This window comes from Tyto alba, unplaced genomic scaffold (genome assembly GCF_018691265.1).
Source record: "Tyto alba isolate M040663 unplaced genomic scaffold, T.alba_DEE_v4.0 Super-Scaffold_1, whole genome shotgun sequence".
In the NCBI taxonomy this organism is placed as follows: domain Eukaryota; kingdom Metazoa; phylum Chordata; class Aves; order Strigiformes; family Tytonidae; genus Tyto; species Tyto alba.
In genome coordinates, this window is record NW_024881261.1 from 26232608 (window position 1) to 26259035 (window position 26428).

The following is a 26428-nucleotide window of genomic DNA, read 5'->3' on the forward strand; positions in this document are numbered from 1 at the left end:
CTAGACACCAGTTGGTTCTTGCTCCTCACATGCCAAACAACAGAGTCTTCATGAAGAGATGTAAAATATTCAATGCCTTGATGTTCAATGATTCAGTTATTCAGGAATGTGAACGCAGCCTGCTATAGTGTACAGGTCTCCAGCACGAGACAGACCTCATCGCTCTACCCTTCTCACAAAAGCGAGTTTTGACAGAAGTGAACAGAATGAGGTTGAATGGAAGTGGGGAGACAATACCTGTATAACAGAGGATGCATGTGTTATGCAATCTTCTAATGAGGATGAGGTGCATTTTCAATGACAGATCAATTTCCAGATGTAAAACCAGTTATGGTTTTGCCAATCATAAACTACTCTTGGACAACCTGTGTCACAATATGTATTGCTTGAACAAGTGCAGCTTCCTAATAACTAATAATATATAAGAATTAACCATCATCTTTACTGTTTCAAGATTGTTACTGCACTTGATAATCTGTGCATAAGGTTTACATGTGCTATCAAAGGGAATTATCTTATGCCAGCTTTCTCAAATTCACACTAATGCTGAATTATTCTAATATAAAGAAGGAAAAATACATCTTTTCCCCCATCCTATTGCTAACTGAAAAATTAACTAGAAAATATAACTGATGCCTTGGAAACTGTTACTTTAAAGCTAAAAGGAAAGAGATTAGCAGTAGCAGTAGCTATATTAAAAGAGATTAATACACATTAGCAGTGCACAATCAGAGGCTGGAAAAAAAAAATCTATTTGCAATTAGCTACATAGGAACTACAACAAAACCTGGATATATGTCACCTGCCCTCGACTTTTATGGGAAGAATGTAAACAATATCCTTCTTCTATAACCCTCTTCTGGCACTATTTTACTACAGACTGCATTCTAGCCTGTCATGTCTGTCTGTCTGCCCAAGTCTGCTATGGAACTTCATTTTGCCTTGATCAAGACCAAAGGACTGGGCACTGAAAGGACAGATGTGCTTTTTAAATGACCTGGCATGACCTAACACATCAACGGAATCAAAAGAAAAGAAAGCTTTGCAAAAGAAAAAACAATCAAACAAAAAAAGCTAACCCTAAAATAAATGTCCCAAAGAGTGCTGTAAAAGACAATACTTAGAATAGAGCAATGACTGACTAGTAATGATCTATTTAACTAACTTAACTTCCTTTTCTTCTTGGGCAGCACCCCCAAAGACAAAGCCATTTACCTCTGATTTGACTTCTCTCTTTTTTCAAGTCAGAGTCCTGTAGTGGAAATGCTTATTGGTGATTAGTCAAGTACCATTCTTTGTTTAGCTGAGAGATAAATAAACCCATAGAAAATTCTCAAAAATATACAAATTGAAATTTTCTTTCTGTGACAGTTTGTCCAGATTAAACTAGATCACTTCTGTATTTAGCTATTTGTAACATGAAGTGAGTATGCACAGAATTATTTTGTTATGAATATCTTTCTACTTCTGATTATAACAAAGTGCAAGTATGTGTGCATTTCAAAACACCCTCTGCAAAACACTCTCTTGGAAATGGTTTTGTCTTGTTTTAAACTTGTCTATCAAAAAGTTATTCGCATGGTATTCCACACAGACAATACATTGCTTTTAAGATATCCACTGTGCTCTCTTGTTCTTTATAGGATATAAATATTCAGTTCCAATCTGATGAATCCACCACTTAAAAGATCAAAGGAACAAGATCCATGCAAAATGTTCCTTCCAGAAACCAGCTACAACTGATATGTTTTGCTCTCTCAGTAGTAAAAATTGTAAAGTTCACTTAATTTAATCTGCTACCATGGGGTTACAGAATGTTTGTCAAGAGATTCAGCATTGCACCGTAAGTGTAGTGTTATGGTCTTTTAACAGTTTAAGGAAGATATATAGCCATCAGGACTATGGGCAAAATCTTACATTAACAGAAGTCAACTGTAGATTGTAATATAGCCAGAAATATTTCTATGAACAATATAAAACACTATTAAAAAAAGAGTATTTTTCCATGTTTTCATCTAGCTAATAAGACTCCTGTCTGATTCTTTCAAACACTGAAAGTTAATACAATAAGGATCTTGTACTATATGGTCCAACATTTGTGTTCTGCAGTGCTGCCAGGTGATGCCACCCTGCCATACAATTAAAAAACAAAGTCTTACTAGTAATCATCCAGAATAACAGTGTCTGGAACTAAATTTCTAGCAGTCTGCACCTATTTTTGGTACTGCATCTACAATAAATAAACTCCCTCTTTTGCTATGTTCTTGTCATATTCAAACTGTGTTACCGTCATCAATTGCCTGGAAAGTCCAAGGTTAATGTGGCTCACTAGTTAATACCTGTTAGCAAAGAATTCTGAGGAATCTCAATTTGTCACTAAAGCAATGCCTTGCTTAAGAAAGGTTGTTATTTATTCCCATTGCAGCAATAAAAGGTGATCTATCCTAATCATATCACATCCAAACAAGATTTTCTTCAATGAAATCTGTGCACAGAGATTACAGGGCATCTGCAGTTTGGAAACACAGCTCCATAAGAATTGGGGAAGGGAAGCCATGAAGGTGAAATATGTGAATGGTATACAATGGACACCATTACCTATGGCTTCGTTCACATATGTGTTGCAATGATAACTCACGAGTGGCTTCTTAGTAGTACGTAGGTTATAAAACATACTTAATTATTGGCCTTCAAATATTTTAATCAATTTCCTCCATATTTAAAGAAACAGATCTAGAAAATTTTTTAGTAAAGACATAAAATATCATTTTAGTTTCATAGTTCTTATGTCTGTGTTAATTTAAAAGGGAGTCTTAAATTTCCTTGTTCTTATGAAAGACAACCATATTTGAATATTGGGCTGTGATATATGACAACTCAACTCTGATGTTATGTTTGACGTAGTGATTTTGTTAATGAAAATGAGTCCCTATTTTTAGTATTTTTGATATCTTTATGCTACATGATTTGTATTAAAATAGTCTATTATGTCAACTTTTTTTACCAGTTTTCAGGAAAACTGCAAATAAGTTCAAGAATTGGACACAGAATTTTATAGAATCAGAAATCAGCCCAGCTTCTGAGTTCTAATAAAATTCAAGAGCTGGTTTTCACATCCCTAAGTATAACACTTAATGCACTGTTGTAACAACCTAGTTCTCACTTGTCTAATAGGCAGAAAATCTAACGGTTTTGCAGTTCAGGAAGACTCAGTGCTAGAAAAATGTCAGGCGAGTCTAATGAGGCTTCAGATGCTCTGGTTTATGCTGGAGTTTAATTTAAAGTTACACTGATGTTTTAACATGTTTGCTTATTCTTGAGTAAAGAGAATTCATTATTTCAATGACATAACCTCCAGACAATGTTCCATGAATTGATTTAAGATGTGCTGGTAATTTTAACAGACTTAATGTGGAGCTGAACATCTGTAACAACATATTACTTGACTTTTATCCTCATTTCATTTTTAAAGCAAAATAAAGGGAATGTCTTTCAGAAACAGTGGACAAGTTCATAACTTTCTTCTTTATTATTTTGTTACTATTTTTTAAATAAATCTGTCTCCCTCACTGCCTCTCCCAGGTCACTAGCAGTATAGTTTACAGACACTGGTTTTTAGAGCCCCAAAAGAGCTGTAATTTTAAATAAAACCTATGTTACTGAGCATCACACTGGAATACCTGGTAAACTCATTCTACCTGGCATGTAAATGCTTCAGAGCAAAAAAAACATATGAAAGATAAAGCACAAACCACCCAGAAACATTAGTTGACTAGCTATCTCAATTAACTTATTAATCACTGCATCTGGAGAATCCCACATCTGTAAGCACTTAACAGAGAATTAGTAATGTCACAGTCACATGGAAAACAGGCTGCAAAACCATGCACAAACCAATCTGTATTGCCTTATGTGTCCAACTATGGGGCTACCTACGGAGATCTTGGTTCAACCCAGGCTTTTGGGAGTGGTAGCGGTATTTTACAGGCAAGCTGAATGCCCTTTGCAATCTACAGTACGTAGATTTTCCTTGTTCAACAGAACTCAGTAAGTTAAGGTGCAGCAGCGAGGGGTTGTTGGGTAGGAAGAGGCTCCCTTTACGGTTATTAACAAGTGGAACAGGTTCCGGGATTCCTTCAGTGGACTTGGCACCAACCAATGCATTAGTAGTTGCATTCTTGAATTGATATGAACATTTTGGGTAACTTGATCTAGCTGCATTCTTTACTTCTAAATAATAAGAAAAAATTTAAATTAATGTCTTTTTATTAAAAATTATTTCAAACCACAGGCATGAATCAATTTTGGTATTATGTGGAATTACAGACTTTAAAGCTTAAAGTATCAGTTACTACAGTTGAAATAAAGGTTTATACCTGCAGCTTGCTTAAGTTTTTTTCTAAAAATGGCTTCTTATAAAACAATACTTACAAAAGGATTATTCCACAATATTATCATTTTTAAGCAATAATCCCATCCTAGGGTAAGTGTGTCTGAGGCAACACTTATTTCCCACACATTGATAGAGGCTTTGAGATTTACTAGCTGTGGAAGATGTTTATTCTTTTGAATCTACTGAAAATGACAGGGGAGGTAGAACACTCTGCCACTATTAAAATAAATAAGGAATCATAGTAAAAAGTAAGGTCAACAATTCAAAATTGTGCAAGCATACTTATGGAAATAAACTGATGCTTAGGAACCTACATAAAAGTTGTTGGGTATTCAGAAATGCTGAATACTGTAAATTTCAGGAGGTTATACATAACACCTCTGAAAAGAAAGCTAATAAATTTGATTTCCTAAATACAGATTTAGCTTGAAACTGTGATTCTTAGTCATCCCTTTCTAATATATCAGAACTAATTAAACAAAACCCCCATCTTAATACCTGCAACAAATGCCATCCTCTGTAAAAGACAATAAAATGTTTTTCTGGTAAAAATATGCCGTAATGATCTTCTCCTAATGCTTGCTTCATTCTGAATGAACTCTATATTATAGAGTACTCTCTATAGTACTCTAGAGTGACTGAGTCACTACGATCTTATATTCTGTTACGTATTGTGAGATGAGGAGGTTAGGTAGGGATTAGTTTATGGACTGATAATCTTACAGCATTATTTCCATATGTCTCAATTGCCTTGAAGTTTCCATGGAAAACTTTGAGTAGGTTGGCATCTTTGTCTAGCTTACTATCACTAGAAACACTATGTGGTAATGGGAAATAAACATAAATAGCATTCACGTGCTTGTCCTTTGTGTTCAAGCACAAAATCTGTCTCTCTCACAAAAAAGGTGTTTACATGTGAACTACAGGAGTCATCTGAATGTAATTTTTAACAAGGTTGAACTATTTGATGATTAAGTATCCATTCCAATTCAATGATCTCTGAACTGATGGCTTGCTACTACTCTGACTGAGGTGGCTAGAAAAATCAGTGAGAACAAAACTAGAGTCTAACAATGTTATTCTGCACTTTGGTAATAGTAGTAACATTTCAAGTATAAGGATAATAATGCATATTCATTAAGGTTCAGATTTTAAATCAATGGAGGACGGCATATATTTTTGTTTAGTAAAACTGCCACAAAAAAATCTGTGTGTCATATCAAGTACACTACTTAAAAATTATCAATCTTACCTCAGAGTTACTGGGGTTTTGTCAGATCTTGTATTTCTATGTTTGATATTCCTCTGTGAAACAATTTTTAGGTGATAAAATATATCCGCAGAGACCTCTCTCCCTACACAAGTCACTGATCAAGCATGTATTTGAACACTCTGAAATGCATCAATTCGGTTCTATTTTTAAACTACAAACAGTAATTTTAGAAATAATCCTTATAAATCTACATGCCTGCATCAAAGTATCTTCACATACAATGTAAGACGACCAAAATCAATTAGTAATGTTTATCCATTTTCAATCAAGTTGTTTAAGAAACATCATAACCTTTTTACAGTCTCTTCTGGAGTTCAATAATTGATGGTTTCAGATACCAGATCTGACTATTAAGCACTAAACTTCTGTAACAGTATGTATTGTGGCATATTCCATGTAGACATAAGCAAGCTTTCTCAAGATGTGCTTGCAGTGGCACAGCATGAGCCAGAACTAAAATACCTTGTCTTTTGGTATGGCTTAATACCTTGAGCTTGGCATCATATTTAATAGCATCACATGATCTTGTTCAGCATGAAGGCAGACTGACCTGCTTAAAACACATTCTACTTCCTCTTATTTCCAACAGTGTGGATAGGTACTACGACTGAAAAGCAAAACATTAAACAATGTGGATAACAGAGATGCCATTTTTTTGTCAAATTATTCCAGATGTAGAAGTTCTAACTACCAGTTTCATCCCATCATCTCTAACCTCCTCCTTCTGACACAAGCTCATCTGCTTCAGACGAAAATGGAAGAAGCCCCACAGTGGATGACTATGAAATACCTTGTTCACAGGACAAGTTTCTTTCTGACTGCCAACAGTTTGTGGCTCATGTCTTCTTACTCAGTCTTGAAAAGCAAAGATTACAATATAATATCTGAACAACCTATCTTTGGAAGAGATAATTATCCCTTTCTCCATTTTCTTACCCTAGAAGAGTTAAACTGGTTATTTTTAATCTAAATAGCCTGTCAAGTTGTACATGCACACTGTGCCACAAACACAAGCACATCAGGATACACGTGGAACTAAATGTGTAAGCATAAAGGTGCAATTCTGAATACAAGATATTACTGTTCTTTCAGATTAAGCAGTATTAGACAACCAGGTGAGAAATACAGGCCAACGCAGTCAGTTCTGCAGATACATACTATAATGTGCAGAACCTAAAACACTTATGTTTTTTATAGCATCCTGCTATTCAGCAAAGGCAGTTTCTTTTTAGTAATTTAAAAAAAAACTGATTGGGCTGATTTCCACAGAAAACGTATTTGGGAAACAAAGATTTCTGTTAATTCTATGGAACTAAATACATCCTTTACTGTCACTGTCTCATTAGGTTTGGCAACCAAGCTGTCTGGATTGGGTGTAACTTGTACTACTGTGCAATGTTAAGCCACAACCTCCAAACCCATGTGGGTTCTCTTCCAAGTACATGCTGAGTTTAGAAGCAGCAAGTCTAATACAAGGGAACTATTCTCTAGTCATAGTTAGATTAGTTTATCTAATATGACATATGCCTTTATTTTCAATGTCACATGACAAATGTGCTGCCTGCATTGTTTATTAGAACTATTCAGGACACTTGACATGTTTCCATAAGGTGTTATTATTGTTAACTAAGAATAGAGACACTTACTGGTCATTTTGAGAGCAAATTTTTAATAGGTTTTTTTTTTTTTTTTTTTTTTTTTTTTAGAATGGCAAACAATAAGGAAGTGGATAAGAGTAGAGTAAGAAATTGCATGTTTTCTGTAGTATTTCATAATTGCACGCTGGGTAAACACAACCTGCTTTTGGTAAATGCTGTACAGAACTTGCCCAAGAAACCTGTCAAAATTAGACAGACAAAAAATATTTATAAAATGTGAGATATTAATGTGATTTATATAAAGGTATTTTGAAGCTGTGTGCATTCCTATTCCTTCCTCCCACCCCAAAGAACTCTCTTTCAAGCTCAATGAATATACACTTGCCTACAGACTGCATTAGGGAATCATGCCTGTTTCTATTTCTATACATTTTATTTATTATAATGAAGATAATTTGAAATGCAATCTGCAACTCCCTGAACATTTTTAAAACAACCAATGTAGTTAATCTAATGCCTATGGCAATCTCTATTTATTCTTTGTGAGCATACGCTTGCCATAACTTAAAACTGGGCTGAGCTTTAATTTAAATGTAACAAGGCAGAATACCAGTACAGTGCTTTCAACAAAATGGCTGAAACTGGCTTCATCATGATTTGCCTGGAAGGGAAGATGAAAATGTGTTTTAAAGGAGAAAAAATATCCTGACCAAAACCAGACATTTTAAACAACCACCACCAATACCCACTGCTCCTTTCCTCCCCCATCTCTATCAGCTGCTAGGCTTTCAGCACCGTTTTTTGCCAGACACTAGCACAGTGTTTTCCTTCATAGCCAGCCATCAGCCAGAGCTGTCACTTGCAGATACTTCATTTTTGTTTCAGTCTAGTTCATACTGCACCCCCTTAATCTCTGTAATGAGTAATGCCATGTCACAGTGCAGATATGCCAGGTCCAGCACTAGGAGGATAGAGTGTTCTTAACAGTTAAATTATCTTGGTTTGAAAAAAACACTTTATTTCTCCCCCCAATTTAACTGTTCTCTTTCTCCTACGCATCTTCCCAGCTGACCTCCAAAGGAGCAATCACTGTTTTGCAATCTGGCATGTCTTCCATAAAGCTCAGTTTTCACATGGTGGGTGAAGACAAGCTCCAGCTCTGTATTACTAAATGCAAATAATCAATATGTTGATTGAACTTTTGGCTACCAGAGTTCTTTTGATGGGTGTGTCAGTGAGCACGACTCCCCTCTTTCAATGACAAACCTGTTTAGACTTTTCTACCTACCACTCTGTGAATCAGGCAACTGAAAATACCCACAGCAATTCCTCCAAACTGTCAGCTACTGCTGTGATTCCACCCAGCACTCCCTGTACAAGACAACAGATTAACCATTAGGCCAGATATGTTGAAAATACACAGCTTCAACCTTTCCCCAGCTAGCTCAGAGCGATGTATAGATGATTATTTCAACCGTCAGCTGCCGCATAGACTTAAACCCCTGCACAATAACTCCTGGATTCATCTGCCCCTTGTCAAACTTGCACAGCTTCAGTTTGAGCATACATAGTGTGGCAGTTTCACTGCGGATCTAGAATAATCCAGACGGCTGCTGTCTCTTTGTTAACAGGAAGCTAAACTGATGAGTTTGTAATGCATTTCTTATCAAAGGTAGCTTCAGAAAAGAAAACGTGCCCAATCGGTTGGGGTTGCAAATTAGTATGGTATTGAAATAGGGTTTAATTAGAATATTTTTCATTTCGTTAGGAAAAAAATATTATTCAACCCCTTTAAAAATCATTTTATGCATATGAACTATTTATTTTACAAATTTACTAGATTTTTTGGTGGTAACAAATGTAATGAAATCATTGACTAGGTGCTTGGTGACATACAAGAAGGTTAATTTTAGAAACTGCAGAACAGTGTTTGCTAGGTGTCTCAAATGGTAATTCAAATGAAACAGGATTGCTGTTTTGGTTTCTACGCGCATTACAAACTCAGGGAAATGAATTTCATTGCGCTTTTTTATACAAGGAGAAACAGATAGGCTGCATATTTCTACGTACTAGTGCCATTAGAAGAGCCAGTGAGGCTCACTGGCTTTCAGTTCCAGCATGTACTGTCTGAAGCAGGTAAGAAAACATCAAGATCCGAGAATGTCAAGAATGCATCATCTCAGAACATATTACAAATACTGAATGGTGCTTACGTAAGACATTCTCTTTGAAACAGTGCAGCCTAAGAAACATATTTTTTTCTTTTTCTTTTTTTTGTTCCAGGCTTGCACCTTTTGGCTAAAGGCACATGAATTTGAATGACAAATGCATTGCTTTATTTTTTTTTTCTATTGGCATCCAATGCTTAAATTTTATATTAATAATACACAGTCTTTTAGTCTTAATTCTCCTCACAAAGAAAGGATTGAAACTCAGCTATATTCCTAACCTTTACTTTTCCCTGAATGCTGTAAAAAGACAGTTAACAGAAAATGTGGAATGTTGCTAGGCTGGATTTTGTTATGTATTCTAGACGGCTGCTCTGATGTTCTGTGAAACCATGATAAATTTTAAGTTCCTGAGCTTTTAGGGTTATATGTGTACATATAATGAAAGATAGAATGCAAAGGTGTTTGGAAACACAGAAAACTTTTAACTTGAATCTTTTGGTGAAAAAAGTCCAGGTTTTACACTACTATAATTTATTCTTAGGGGTAGAACAACCACCTAAGGTTCCTGTAGAACTCCGATTTTTTTTCTTTGCTCCCCAGTTTAATTCAAGAGCATAATTATTATAAATTCTTTACAGAGATACCTGTTGTTGTCACCTCTGTATTACTATATCTTCAGCAAGCAAATAAGTAGTTTAAGGCTGTTCAAATTGTGGTTGATCTAAAGTCCACTGACGTCAGAGAAAACACATTGACTTCAGTGAACTTTAGATCAGGAGTTGTTCATATCTCATGCTACAGTATGCAAGCTGATAAAATGGGGCAGGAAGAAAGCCTTTCCCATATATATACCATTTTATAATTGGCTTGGGCAATTTAGAGAAGAAAGGTTTCAGATTTCATGAACCTGTTTTCTTGTTCCTATAAAGAAGTCTATACACAATGTGACATTATTTGTACAAAAAAAAATCTTCCCTTTCCCCTGACAAATGTGCACAGTAGAAAAGAGCTACTTTATTTAATTCCTAATCAAATCCTAATTTATATTTAGACTAAGTTATACATACATTGAACCATGAACATCTTTCCTGATTCAGATTTTGGTATTCCCTCATAGATTTTCCTTGATTTTTAGTCTCTATTCTCCATTGCCTTTTCAATTTATGATTTACTCCATAAGTGTTTATTCAAGTCATTATATTGTTATTGGAAAACTGTCAAATGAAAAGTTAAAAAAAAGCATCAGTGGACTTTTTTCCCCCTGTCCATTTCATTGTCCAATTGACTTCGCCACATATTGTACCCATACAGAATACTATTAGGGGGGTAAAGTTTAGTTTATTTTGGGAAACAGTGAAGAAAGGGAGTTGTGCCTCAATTGTAGAACTTAAAACAGAACATGATCTGTGTTCATGGGGGTCTGTTCTCCAGACAAACATCAAAGTGAAGGGAATTGACTTTGTCTTTTGAGAGAGCACTTTGGAGAATAAGGAAACTCAAACTCTTTCATGGGGTATGGTGAGTGTAAATATTCTCCAAGTTAAATTATAAATTCTGTTATTTTATTATGACAAGCTGTTCTTCTATCTGAACACCGAGGAAGAGCAACAGCAAAACATTACCCCTGTGTGTCAGAAAACAAGCTGTTCAGATCCTGTGTCCTATTGTGTCACAAGCAGCTCTGATCTCCAATTTTAGAGCTCTAGCTGCTGTGTCTAGCAGAAGCAAAGTGCAAAAGGATTGCTCAAAGCCACATGTTAACTTTTTAATAGACTACCTGATGATCCCATAGCTATAATCAGAGGACTAGGATCTTGACTGGGATTTAGTTCCACCACTGATCTGTTACACAGACTTGGACTGCTCACTTACAGTCAATCACTTTTAATGGAATTCCTTGAAGCTCTTGCTAAGACTCAAGTGATCAAATTATTTGAAAATGTGGCTGTTAATCACTAATTTCCTCAGATCTACCAGGTATAAGATGTTGAGGTTGCTATTGCTGTTTGGAAAGTACATTTGGAATACATTGTGTAAAAACATACCACATACATATGTGATAAGAGTAAATTGTTATTACAATGTTTTGTTTTGTTGGGTTTTTTTGTTCAGGTTTTTTTTTTTTTTTTAATTAGACACAGAGGTGTATCTCTTTAACATCAAATAACTGCAACATCTTTTTTATTTATATGTTTCTATCATTGTCATAGATCATCCCTGTCTCAATATAGATCAATACAAAGTGTATTGCCCTTTGTCCTATTGCCTCAGAGAGGGTTTTGACACAATTGTAAGGGACACAGGGGAAGAAGTTGCAGCACTATTGAGGGTGGACTGTAGTTACAAAGTTCTGCCAAACTGTAGGAGGAATCTGTCTTGTTTTTACAAAGTAATGGAAGTTTCCCCTTTGTGACTGAAAACATGCACAATCTGATCAGTCACTGCTAAAAACAGTGGAGTTCTCTACATGGACAAAAAATAAGCTATTAAAAAAATATTTTTTTTGAAAGGCTACTCACCACTGTCCCTATTAACATTTGGGTATTTACACTCCCTCAGCTCCATTAAATTCAGTGGGAAAATATACAATGCCTAGAAGTAACTAAGGGAAAAAGTAAGCACAGGAGTTCTTGGTGATTCCTCTGCTCCTTGGGATTAGAAATCTTGTATTTACCGCATAGACTATGCTCCTCAGGAAGAGAGAGCGTTTCAGTGCATCGGAAAGGGATAGTTATATGCTGACTTCTTTGGAGTAGGACTCCACAAATTTCAGCTAGGTCTTGCTGCAGCTGTTTCCTTCCTGAGAACATTGGGAAGCATAGATTTAATCCGGCAGAAGTCTAATTAGAATTATTACTTTGTTTTCCAGTTCAAAGTGCCAATTAAACTCAACATCTTAAAAAATACATATTTCCAGTGTAATACCAACCTCCATATCCTGAAATTTTAAACTGAAATAACCTTTTCTCTACGCTGCTCATGACAAGTTTAAAAATAAATTTGTGATGAAGGTGTTTTCATTAACACATTTCCTGAAGAAGACATACTAGGTCCCTGCGCCTATTTTCCTGCCAGTACAGCACTGTTGAGTAAAGAAGAGATTTTCATAAACTTCTTATAAATCTTGGGGACTGTATTCTTAACTTCTAATTTTTTTTTTTTTTTTAATTCTTCCTCTGCTCCCCAGTGAGTTCTCTTACTTCAGAAACACACAATTTAGAGGATATTGCTCTTTTTTTTGCTAGGTGGTTAATATGTCACCATTTTTTTTTTTTTTTTTTTTTTTTAAACTTCACTACCACTGAATTGATTTTCCCTTTTGGCTGTTTTTTACCCTTGTAAAAAAGGGTGTAGAAGTGTCTGTGTCTCTGAACAAGAAGAACTGAAATCTTGACATTTAACTCTGGCTTTGTTATCGTCAGTCTTACTTGGCTTTCATCCACATCAGTGGAAAAACTTCCATTTATTAAATGTTAATAGGATCAGGCTCAGTGATCCCAAATACTTTCTCAGGTTCAGCTATAATACTCCTCTGGGATTAAGGTCTTCACACGACTGTTACCTGTGAGGTCATAATATCGTTTTCATATGCAAACGAAGTATAAAATGCTGTGCATGTTTACATAGACGCTGGTTTTATATACAAGTGCTTACACTGTATATATCTAATTCAGAAACACTTCTATACAATTAAAACAAGCCATCTGAAATACTAGATTTTTTTTTTTTTTTTTTTTAATAAAATTGCTTCCTCACAAAAGCAATGGATAAAGTTCTTGGAGGGTTTTCAGTCACTACTTATTTCTAAACCAGCATCACCACCTGCTGGTTACATGGAGTTTCAAGCTCCAGTGCTGTTTTTCTGTCTTCAAATCTATGCGTAAGTATAGAGCAGTATTTCTCAACTGTTCTTATATACAGAAATGTTATTGCCAGAAGACAGATTTTTTGCACACTGGTTGCAGTTTAACAATGCTGTATTACCTGAAGCATGGTCTTCATAAAAGCAGGGAATGGTAATTACTGACAAACCAATTCTCTTATGCAAAGTACTCTAAGTCAGAGGATAAACATCCAAATTAATCAAATAGATTGAACCTGTTGTATTAAAGAGCCTATTGTTATACACGCTGGTTTTATCACTTGCAGATATTCAGTTAAATACACTTTACAACACTAAGAAATCAGTATAATTTTTTATTTAAGTGGTTCCTACTTCAGTGAGTCCCACAATGTATTCTGTTCTTGTAAAGCTCAGTTTTTCTCTGAACAAATGTATCCAAAAAAACAGTATCACCTGGTAAATATATTAATATAAAAAACAATCACGATACAAATAACTAAGATTAAATCCATAAAATAATAGCAAAAATAGCAACAGCAAAAATGGAGATGGAATATAATTCATTGCTATGGAAAATTAGGGAAGTATAGAACATTATTTCGAGGTAAACAATGGCAAAACAAAAGAAGTAAAACAACACAATAATAATAATTAAAAAAAAAAGAAGGGGAAATGTGATGTCTACCTCTGATTGTATCTGCCAAAGATCCCACAAAGTAATTAATACTCACATTTCTGTCAAAGCATACAGTAGTTTGGCTGAAATCGATTGCTATGTGGAAGAAAGGGCTAGCAATTTCATAAGGGTGGAAAATAAAGTATAAGCTAAGAAATTCAGTGGCGATAAGTAATAACAATGCCACTTACAACAGTGTTTTGATCTCTAACAGAAAGAGTACTCAAAAGGCTGGATGTATTTAGCAAGGGTCATATCCTTCAAATAAAACCTAAATAGGATGAAAATACCTTAATACAGTTAAAATACTTAACAGAACTCACTGTTATAAATTCCCTATGATTATTTCTCTAATACTCAAAAACACTGCACTGATAACACTGAAATATATGCAGAAGTTAGGGTTGAACTATTCAGAATTATTGTAAGAGGGAAACACATGTCATCGCACATCCATTTCATGTGGGACAAACTATAATGGTATAAAAGTATGCAGACGAGCAACTGAGAAATAAAGCAAATACTACTGAGTCTACCAAACTAAATTAATAGCCATTTTTTTTTAAAAAAAAACCAACAACCTGTCCTTTTACTTCTCACTTTGTTACTAAAGCTACACAGAGATGTCAAGCTTGCTTAGTTCACAACAAGGATCAGGCACATTACCCAAACAGATCACAGCCCATGAGGAGGAACAGTTTTAGAAGGAAAAGTTCTTCAAAGGTAAATGCATTGTGCTATGTATTCCTGGTTCCATTAACCAAACTCCAAGGAAAATATGGACATTACCAGAGAAAACAAAGGTAGCCTAACAGCAGCACCCTCTCTGTTAGGACAAAATGCACTGAAAGAAAAGAGGAAAGAAGGCAATGGAGAATTTTTGTGAGAGGATTGTCAAAGTGTTGAATTAGCCACTGAGGTTGCCTAGCTGTTTCCTGCAGAATGCTTGGTGTACTCAGTGTTATACCAAGGAAATCACTTTGTGAGTATAAAATTAAATACAGATGATGTTAATTTTTAAAGCAGATACCATGACAAGGAGGAAAGAAGACTGATAAAAGAAAAAAAAAAGAGAAAGAAAATTCTGCAGGAAACCACTGAACTGCCAGCATTTGTTATAATTATCACACCAATTTCTCAATAAAGCCCACAATCACCTGAAGGAGGAGGAACTCTCTCCAACAAAGAGAAAATTGATATATAAGATTTCATAAGATTTATGGGTCAGTTACTACCCTGAAAGTAACTATATCAACCACAAACGTCCACAGGATGTCAATATATTTGGAAATAGTGTTGCTGCCAGATGTTTTGAGAGTCAGATACTGAAAGCATCCAGAAACCCAGTGCTCAGGGGACACTGACAGCAGTCAAGAAAGTTATCTCCCAAAAGTGAATTGCTTGGAGTTCTACCTCTGAGGATTTTATTTTGTCCTGCTTGAAGAGAAAGAAGAGAACAGACAAAAGACTCATATGCTAAAGGAAGATTAAAAACAAATGCATATTTTGAGATATTTTATATTCCTCATGGGCAGAACTCAGATACTGCTGAGGAAATCTGTGGGACCTAAGGGACAACTTCAGGATATTTCTTGAGGAGTATGTGGGGCTCGAGTATTGAGGCTGAATATATGAGCCTAAAGATACAATTCTAGCATTCCCTCAAGCTACAATTTTAGATTTAAAACAAGAGCTTAGCTATCTATTTAGCAGAAGAAATACCAGTAAAACTGTGGATGAATGAGCTACAGCACTCAAAGATTCAATCAGCCAATCAAAAATACCATTAAAGCTTGATCAGCTACTAGACATGATAACACTATAAATCCTGAATCCAAAAAGAGAGTATGCATTTACATTCAAGAAGGAGACGGCATTTTCAGGAATTATTCAGAAAATAAATAAAAAAAAGTTCCACAGACCATGCTATAATTAAAAATAGCATGTAGTGGTGATCACAGGGGAGATCTGAAACTAAAATTAAAACAATCCCATGGTTGAAAAGAGGCAAATTTAGGTGTAGGGAGTTCTAAGAATGGCAGAATTATACAGTAATGGCATACTGAAGCGCACAGATATGGCACAGAATTCATACTAAATAAACCAATACGCAAAAGGATCTGGTGCCAATGGGTTAAAAGAATGCCAGTTCCTGCTCTTGTAGAATTTCAGACTGATGTAATATCAGACAAATTTAGACTACGTGATCACATATCCCTGGCTTGAGTCATCCCTGTCACTGCAAATTGTACGTTCATTTACTTCTTTTCTAAATGTAACAAAGCCTTTTGCTGAGTCATGTAACGCTCCAAAGTGTAAGTTGGACTCATTGTACGAACGGATCCTGTCAAATAGCTAGGACTACATTACTGATTCCAGTCTCTGTAGATCCTTGCACTACAATTATCACTACAGAATTTGTGTTGAGACTAACATCTGTCCCAAGTCTACTGTTCTCTTGTCTTTTCTCCTTTGCCTGAATGAAGAAATCAATAAGATATATCTTGTTACCCAGGGCAGTGAGATCAAAATATACACAATGCAATGCTTTATGTATATATATTATTTTTTCCTTGGACAATTCTTCAATGGAACACAAGCTCTTGGTGTAAAAAATACAGCTTTTAAGAACTATGAAAAAATCTAGATCTTTACCAAATGAAAACTGATTTAACTCAGCAGATTTTTTTGTACATAAAATGAACAGAAAAATATATTTCTATATCTCAATTTACACAAAATTTGTCAACAATTAAAAATTAATTTGAATAGCACTCTGAATAGGTGCAACCTCACACAATAGGATAAATATTTTTATGTGAAATATCAAAAGCAGTTCTTAGCATCCAAGAATAAGTAAAATGTATTGTGCTATTTTGTTGCTTGCCCTGACATTGGAAAGCTTATTTGCTTTGTTCAGAACCAAGTGAAAAAGCAGTATTTCACGACAAGAACAAGACAAGATGCAAGAATGGCTATGAGTCCAATTCCATTATTAGTGAGAAATATTAGTATGTCATTTGAAAATTTGGGAAATGTTTCCCATATGTTGTAAAGGACACTATGTAGTGCAAGCCAGAAAATGCATCCTGTTCTATTCAGCAGGGCATCTCACTTCCTTTCACCCTTTTACTGCCTCATCATGTGAATTATATTAATTTTCACACCCTACAATTCTAAATAAATACTGCATCACTTCTTTGCTGTCACCCATCTTGTGACTGACCGATCATAGAAAACCTGACAGTCCTTGCATGTTTTGGTAGATCAGGAATAATTCTGATAGAGATAAAGCATGAATAAAAAAATCACTGGACAAATGCCTGTTAATGAAATATGCTATCAGTTTGCAACTGTGGATTTTACCTCGTGTTACTCATGGAACAGGAATAAGGATCATCTCCACATTAGGCTCAAAACTTGTTTTTATTGTCTGCTAGAAAAATCTTAGTTCTATTGGCTGATGAAACTTTATCAGCTAGGCAAATATTTGTCATAAATTGTTGTCCATACGTCACAACTTCTAGTTTTACCAGAAGTCCAAGCAATATTCTCATATGGGACCATGTAAGTACTATAGAAGAGGGACTAGTTGGAGAATAACCATCTACATTTCTAGATGGCACACCTGCTAGTCCATTCTGGTGAGAGTCTGCTCAAGAACAGAACCTCCATTTCTTGACGCCAGTCTTCCTCCAGAGCATAGCTATGGTGATATAAAATCTCTCTCCATGCTGTCAGGCATGCCATGTCAGGCAACACATAACACCATTGAGTCAGATAATGAAGATAATGTCAGGAACACGGGAATGAAGAAAGCAACATGCTTAGTGCAAGCAAAAAATCTTTTATGCAAGAACAAATACAGGAAATTGCATGACAAAGATCAAAGATGCTATAATGATTTTTTTTTGGATTTTCTTCAGCAGTTCTTCACAGTAAACGAGGTCTGCATTCCAATTAAAGTTCAGAAGCAGCTAAAAACTGCAGATGATTTAAATTATTTTTTTTTTTCCAGAAATCTAAAAAGAGATTCTTCTCTGCTGATGTAGATAAAGAGAAGCTATTCATGCCCTCTTAAATAGTATTTTATTTCAAAACCTCCCTAAATTAGACAACAGCAAGGCAGTTCTGGTAATTACCCCTTCCTTCTTTCTGTCATGTACCCCGTTTCACTTTCCCTTCCTCCTTGCTGTGTATCTATGACCTCATTTCAGCAAAGATCAGAAGACATGAAAACTGGACACTACAGGGGAATCACTATGTCAAAAGAACACCCAGGCTTATATCCACTACTTCAAAATGTTAGGATTTCAAAGCACTAGATAGCACAGTATATTGAGTATACAATATTCTCTGTCTCTGGGTAGAAAAAGAACTATAGTCATGCAATGTCAGTGGCACAGCCAAGATTTGGATCTTTGCCTTGTGCCATTTTTGTTCCACATTTGCCTAGGTAGAATTTCCAGTCAAACTAAAATGTCCTCGTGAATTTTTAACCAGATGACACCGGCTACATCTTACACAGTAATAATGCTTTTTCCACCCTTTCTTTTTGGAATAATTGTATCGTGCTAACAAGATCTCAGCAGTATCAGTGAAGCCTGTGTGTGTGAAGTTTCCTAAAGTCATTAATAATAAGTGAATCACAGCATTACAACATTAAGTAATACGTAAAATATCACAAGGAAAGCTATATCATTGTATTACAAAAATGAATGCTACCAGAATCTGGTGAATAGTCTCAAACAGTAAAAGTACAACTGAACTTTAACCTAAAGTATATTATCAACATATTTAAGAACTTACATACTAAAATAAATATATCTATGATTTCTTAAAAATTAATTAAAACCTACATTACAGGATGGGTGCTTGTTTTGTGGCACTTCAAGAACCACATACGGAGTTGTGACAATGATCTCCTCTTTTCATGTAATACGTAAGAAATTCATGAGATTATGTGTCCTGGCATATACAAATACCTGGAAAAGGTCTACGTACTTGGTAGAAAATATGATGACCCAGAAAATATTGTCTTGCAAGTTGCTTCTGGCTTCCAGATGGAGGGGTGAACCACTCTGCTGGATCTATGCTGTACTTGATAAAATCTGAAGATCTCTGGTTCTAATTCAATGGACTCTCCTAGCTTAGGAAAGCATTAGGTTAGTTGTTTCTGGGCCCACTTCTAGAAGTATGAATCACATAATATATACATTAGTGGTCGCACTATACCTAATGTGACTACTTAACTGATTAAATGTATGCATATATTAAATATGTGAGGGACCTCAATGGAATAGTCAGATTGGTGGAAACACAGTGCTTGATTTTTTCCTTCTTTCTCCTGTTTTTATATCAAAATGCATCAGCAATACGACTTCCATGCATAATGCAAGCCAAGCACACTTTAACTTGGTTTGGAAGGCCTTTATTCTAGGGTTGTTTTTTTTTTAATAATAAACTGTGTTCCAATGTATATGTTGATACTATATTGTGGTCTGCTGTATATTTCAATAAGCAACCCTTTCTATAAATTACAGTAACTTCAGATCACATGAAATGTAGAAGACCTAGGCCAGAGGACTTCTTTTTCTATGAAACTGAAGGACTATAAATCAGTGAACATATTTTTTCCCAGAATTATAACAGGAGCCAACTAATAAAGATATCAAATTAAAAAAAAAAAAAAAAAAAAAACAAACCAAAACAAAACAAACAAACCCCAGAAGTGTATGAGAAGTGCAGGCTTTATGAATCAACTTCATTTTAGTTTGGAAGCAATTTGAAAAAGAACACAAATAACACGTCAAAGTGTATCTGTGATTAACGTGAGCTGATAGCTTTCTGCTGTTATCGGTTCAATATTAATTTCAGACCTTGCCCAATAACATCAACACAAATTAGCTAAGGCTCAAAATGACAATTAACTTGGGGGACCTATCCTGAAAAGTGGTACTAACAACTTCTCAGCATCAATGAGCTTCTCAATCCTGCAGCTGTTTTTAAAAGCTTTCTCCCAAAGGCATATTTAGAGCTGAATTAAATGCAACTTTGACTTAATTAACATTTTAAATGATAATGAATACAATGTAGATTCATAGAAGGCATTTACATTGTGTTATAAAACTGATAAAAATTTAATAACTCTTTGTTAATAAGTTATGTCTCTTCAGACCCATAAAGCCTAAGGCAATTGGTGCAGTAGTCTAGGGTCTAATCCAGGTTCCTAATGCAGGTGGTATAAGGAGGCAGGAGACTGACTTGACACTTGACATTTGCTCTAAGCCTGCTCTGGATCAAGCCACTGCTTGTTCATAAATACTTTATTTCATATAGTAAAGGTCAGAATTTGGGCTCAAGGCAGGGCTATGACAGAAATGTTCAAGCTGAAACCAAGCCAGCTCTGGCATCTGTCGCTTGAAATAGCTCGGAAACAGTAGAGAAGGAGACCTAACCAGCTAGCATCTGTCCCACACCAAGGAGGTAACAGGAAGAATCTGCTGCCTGGTGGTAAGAAACTGTCATTGTGAGTTTCATGACAACCAGCCACACTCTGGAACTAAAAATGCAGACATAATTTCCATGTCACCTTGTATAGGACCCTCTGCTAAATTCACTCCACAGGATGCAGACAGCATCTTTTCTAGCTTGCCTCCATCAAAGCAAGCCACTCACTAGTCTCTTCACTGTGACCCTGGTAAGAATCACTACTCAACATAAAGGCCTAAAGGAATTAAATGCAGACTTCTTGATCTCTCCTTCCCCACCTTCCCAATTATTTCCTGCTAAAGTTAGTAGTGCTCCATCTCATGGTGATGTGAAAGTTCATCTCCTTGTCACAGACATCACAAATTGCGCAGAGCTCTCTCTCATCAGTCTAGTGGTACATGCTGTATCACAAAACTCACCCGAAAAAGCGTGTGCTTCATTATTTATATTTTCTGGTCACGAGTAACAAGTCAGATTGTTTTATTTTTACCATTCTATCATCAGAAAAGGGACAGTTTGGTTTGGGGGGAGGTGTGTTTTGTTTGTTTTTTCTACTCCTGCATTTTTGCATCTCAGTATTCATGTATATGCTCATATTATATCCAAAGGAAGTTAAATAATTTAACAGCATTCAGGTTGTATTAAAATATAAAACAGTAAAAGGGATTAATTTTTTGAGCGTTATAGTCCAACTACATATTGTTTCATGTTAATTTTATCCCCCTCTGTAATTAATGTCATCTATTCAGTGTTTGAAAAGGAAATACAAAAGTCCCAGTGCATTCATACACATGAAAAAAAATTATGGAATAGATGCTTGGAGTCTCAGGAGGGCATATACCAGATCACTCTGATCACTGCTTCTATCTCAATGTTAGCAGTGAAGAAAAACATAGAGTGGCATCAAGGAGGGGATCATCTGAAGGTCTGCACATCAAGAGTGAAAGGCAGACAAATCAAAGGATTGGTTCAGTGAAACCACAATTCCAGCAAGCAGCTCTTGAACACTAGTTTTTGTAATTGCATTTATTGAGTCAATTCATTCTATCTTCTTTACTGGAAAACATCTTCATGCATCTTTGTACAATTGCCACAAGGAGATGACGGAAAGAAAGTAGGTCAGGCAGAATTGCAAAATATGCCAAGCTTTAAAGTGGAAGAGTAATTCGGAGATTTGCATTCTCAGAAAAGCAGATCTCATGGTGTCTGGCTTCTGATTTGCCAGTATCACAGGCTATGGAGCTAGCTGCAAATATGGCAAATCTCTAGCATGTACAAGCATTGACTTCATGTCAGTGTCTATGCCATAAGAACCTCTATAGAACAGCACAAGAATCTCCCACATCGGTATTTTCTTTTTCAACTGTTCTATTGTCTGGTTTTATCTGCTCCAAAACCCCATTGGCCAGTTTTGTTAGCAGATTTCTTGACGGTAGTTCATTCTCAGAAGGTGGCTAAGGAAGGTAAGCTGGTTTTCTTCATTACCCAGTAGCAACACAGATTACATTAAGATATACATGCCTGTTTTGTTGTTTTTTTTTTTTTTTTTTGTTTTGTTTTGTTTTCTTTTTTTTTTTTTTTGCCAGCTGTATTGGACTTGTACCTTAACTGAGTTATCACAAATATTATTTTCTCTGCAAAATTGAACACTAAAATATACACAGGTGTCCATTTTCACATTAGTTTTAGTATTTTGAAAGGGGACACATGCAGTCTTGCAGAGGTATCTAGAAGAAACATCATAGCCACATCAATTCTCAGGGACACAATCCTGAATGCATGGAAATGGATGTAACTGAAGTAAAAATCTGTCACCCTAAAAGGAAGAACAATATTTGGAACCAGTTTTTCATAAAACAATATATCACCCACAGTCTGTTTCACAGGCTTATTATTTATATTCTCCGTGGCTTTGAATTAACAGGAATTTATTTGGCACTATGCCTCATTCTAATGCCCTATTTTCATTAATCTAATTTAAAAAAAAAAAAAAAAAAAAACCAAAACAGGCTACCCAACATAATGCTATATCATTCTCCAGTATACAAAGGTGGGGTCATTCCATAAAAGTGAGCTGTAAAAATGTAACAATCTGATTATAATCACTTGCTTATGACCTTATGATGCCAACCCTGAGGGGCAACATCTGTCTTCCCTTTCCAAGCAGACCCGATCACTTATTTACTGCTTCAATTTCTTCTTCCTCAAAACATTAAAGGTATGCTATTGGCTTTTTGTGAAGGACAAAGATGAGATGGTGTGACCACACAGGGACCAGTGGGTTATATTAGAGAGAAAGGTGTTTATGCATCATATGTAAAAGTAAGAATTTCAGAGCAAATGAGTCTCCATCCCTTCTGTGGCCACAATATAATTCTTACAGCTCAGAAAAGGTGTGTATCAGGAGAGAGAAGGGGTAGTACCCCACACTTTCCTATTCAGAATATTATAAATATAATATAAATGGGATTATATTTATAGCTGGTTTGAGAATGTCAAAGTCTCTAGCCACCACAAGATGGTATATGCATCCTGTGAAAGGGAAACCATTGTTACTAAAGGGTGAAAATAAATTCTAGCACTGAAAGTTGCCCTTTGACAGGGCACATACAGGCCCTTTCTGCACTTTCGTTCATCCATAAAAGCAAGTATTTCTTGTTGTTTTGGCTACTTCAGCAGAACTAGAGAAGAAGTAGGTTAGTTTTGTTCTGTAGAAACCAGAGGATACGGCTCTTGCTTTCCAGAAGAAATAAAGAATATGCTGTCTTTTCAGCCAGTAATTTAGAAATCCAGGAATTCATAGTCAACTTATTTAGAAAAGCCCAAGCATAGTTATACAGTTGATGAGTTTTAGATACACTGACCTATGTGTGTGTGTGTGTGTTACGCCTTCTTCTCTCTGGCTAAATCAGTGACATGTCATTTCCATTCTTTTTACACAATTTGTTTTTTTAAGTTGTAAAGACATACTGGCAAAATCTACATTGTCCTAAGTCGCACAGGTCAATGAAGAAGCTAGTTTTCCTTGACCTATCTTGTTAAACCACATTGCCAGACACCAGATATAACTTCAGCACAGTGTACCAAGTTTGGTTCAACACCCATCCTTATTTAAGCTACCCAAAATGTTCATCTAATCTTGCAGGATGCGATTTTAGGTCCTCTGAGAAAGACCCAGCAGCTAACTTGCCTGTTCAGCATAAACCACGTGATGGCAGTAGAAGACCAGATGGAATATATAGTTCTAAACTCAACTTGGCACACAGGTAAGTACACGCTTTGGCTACTTTCAAAAGTCAAGCTTTCTCCATCTTATCTTAGCATGGTCTGTCTTTCCACATGAGATGGCTAGGAGTTTGGGCTGAAGCTCGAATGAAATATATAGTGATAATTTGTCTTGTCTTCTGTCTCTGGAGATCCTTGATATTCACCAATGTCAGTCTTCACATAAAGCTTCTCAGAACTATCAGAGCATGCCAAAGCATGTCTTCTCACAAGCTGAATTAGATATGCCTGGGCCTAGTATCAAGAATATCCTTGGAAATTTATATTCCCATGGCAGTGGGAACAGTGACAAGTTTAGAGAAGGTTTCCTTTTGGAACATGAACTTTTGATGTTCCTGAGAAGTGCAGCCATATGGTGATACAGAAACACAGAAATTAAATGGTTCAGGTTAAGATTCTGTCTGCATCAATTAATCATTTGATTAATTTGTGATCAATTAAATTGATTAATAACTCCCCAAGATTTGGCATGGACCTAAGCAGAAACATCACACTTATTAGTAACATAATTTCATCATATAAACCACCCCAGATTTTCCAGTGGTTAAGTGACTCTCTTCACTCTAATTCACTTAAGTCTCCACTGCAAAAAAATGCTTGGACCATTTGACTGCTCTTCATGTAGTAATCTACCAAAAGCAGCTAAACTTGAAAAAAGGTAAACACACAAGAAATTTTAAATTCCATTTTCTTATGTTTAGAAAGATCATATACTTTTTCTTCTTCCCCCCCCCCCCAACAACTGCCTATAAATTCAAAATCTATTTTAATGTAATTATATTTAATCAAAATATGATTTTAATTTGCTGAAAGTACAGGCAAGACTATAATAACAGAGAAGCTCATTCACAGTGGAAAATACACTGCAAGTATTACTTTCGCTACATATTATATAATTAGTACACTAAATCCTGTGTACATCATTGAATATGTAAATTGGTATCTTCTACTTGACACCAGCTTCTTACAAACAGCATTAATTCTTGAAAAGGCTACTCATTGTTTCAAGAAGTTTAATACAATGGTCTGTGATTTTATTTACCTTGGGGAAAAAAAAAAAAAAAAGCCTGCTTTTATAACCAAAAGTTAAAAAAAAAAATAATAAAGAAATGCATTAAACCATCGTAGAAGCAAACCGACCCAACTGGGGCACCACGACCAAAGCAAGCCCTGTAATAGTATAATGACCTTTAATGAGTGTCTGGGGAAACAATACAGTCCTAGCAGAAAAGACAAAGGGCAAAACCCATCATGGCTCCACTGACACTAATTAAAAATGATTTTCAGAACAACTAAAGAATGTAAGAGAGGTAATCTGATCTACCAATCTGACCTCACTTTGATTTTGGGGCCCTGCTGCTGCCATTTCTAATTGTCAAACACTCTACATTTCACATCTGCTCATATTTAATGAAAAGCTGACTCTCACCGCCATTCTTTGAGTTAACTAGGTCTGTCAAGATGGGCATCGTACAACCCCTGTGAAATGCAAAGAAAACACACTGATTTCTATTGAAGCCCTGCCAGTGGAATGTTACATGTGTGTATATATATATATATATTTAATTGGAAAAGAAAGGCTTATGCTGCTTTGCAAAGAGTGTGAATTGGTATTGATTTTCGTACTTATTATTAACAGTCAAAGGTGACTAATCTCACAAGGGGGAGAGTGAGATCTCTTTTGATTTGATGAAGTGATGAAGAGAGGAAAAAGCCCTTGAAAGATAGGATGTTAAAAATCCTCAAAGCTGTCAATTTCACTTATCCTTCAAAATATAACATAGATCTAACATGTTTCCCAAAAGTATTGTTTTTTTGGTGGAAATAATACCATTATTGTGGAGGTTCTTGGCTCAGCAGGCAACACAATCAAAAATGTTTACTTTATCTGCCTCTGTAGAGTCTTAAGTGAACTTGAAAGCTATAGTAAACCTACAAATTACATTTTTTCTTTCCTTGCCAAACAGTGCTAATGGCAGAAATTTTACCCATTTGTAGGGGACACACTCATTTAGCCTGGTCTGGTTGCTCTTAACACCAGTGCTGGGACTCAAGCACATTCTCTCTGTACTAGTCTGTATTAATGCAAACTATACCAGTCACTTTGTTACTGAGGCTGTTAGGCTGTGTAAGTAACTCTGCCTGCAGTAATTCTTAACCAAGGAAGGTTTCTTGTTCATTTTTTCTCAACAAAAAATGTTTTGCTATGTTTTACTCTGATAAAATTCTCTTTAAAGGATAAAAACTCCAGTAACTTAGAATAGGACTTACAACTGGAAGCCATCTTCCCTGAAGTGATGCACGATATGCAATCAAGTGGATAAAAACGATATTCTGAGTGCTTATACGTATATACAGAGAGAAGATTTCTGGTAAAGTCTCTAAGAAATCCTATTAGAAGCAGTTTAATTGACATAGTCTTCAGACAAAAAATGCTAACAAAAATCATATTATTGTTATATACTCTGCATTCGTGTCTGATTCACCACTTGGACAATATACTGCAATACACATATGGTATCAAAAGGCATCCAGCTGCATAATCTACTAACTGTATTATAATCTCAGTAGTGGAAGGCATTTTCATCCATGACGATTTATAATGTAAAGCAGGCATACTTCCTGATCAAAAGTCCTAATACTCCTTATAGATGTAACTGAATAATTTTATGGTTTTTCTTTGCAATTTGGGTAGG

General features: G+C 35.6%; 1 protein-coding gene across 28 annotated transcripts in view; it reads right to left on the minus strand.

Moving 5' to 3' along the window:
* Window positions 1-26428, minus strand: part of KCNMA1 (potassium calcium-activated channel subfamily M alpha 1) — a 509088-nt gene that overhangs the window by 67802 nt on the left and 414858 nt on the right. The window lies entirely within an intron of this gene.